The sequence below is a fragment of the Mus caroli genome, chromosome 4 (genome assembly GCF_900094665.2).
Source record: "Mus caroli chromosome 4, CAROLI_EIJ_v1.1, whole genome shotgun sequence".
In the NCBI taxonomy this organism is placed as follows: domain Eukaryota; kingdom Metazoa; phylum Chordata; class Mammalia; order Rodentia; family Muridae; genus Mus; species Mus caroli.
In genome coordinates, this window is record NC_034573.1 from 25,075,905 (window position 1) to 25,076,310 (window position 406).

Consider the following 406-nt stretch of genomic DNA (forward strand, 5'->3'; position numbering starts at 1 on the left):
CAATATTCATAAGAGAAATTGGTCTGAAATTCTCTATGTTGGTTGGGTCCTTATGTGGTTTAGTTTCAGAGTAATTGTGGCTTCATAGAATAAATTGGGTAGAGTACCTTCTTTTTCTAATTTGTGGAATAATTTGAGAACTGGAAATAGATCTTCTTTGAAAGTCTGATAGAACTCTGCACTAAACCCATGTGGTCTTGGGCTTTTTTTGGTTGGGAGACTATGAATGACTGCTTCTATATCTTTAGGGGATATAGGACTGTTTAGGTCATTAATTTGATCCTGATTTAACTTTGGTACCTGATATCCATATAGAAATTTGTCCATTTCATCTAGGTTTTCCAGTTTTGTTCACTATAGTCTTTGTAGAAGGATCTGATGGTATTTTGGATTTCTTCAGAATCTG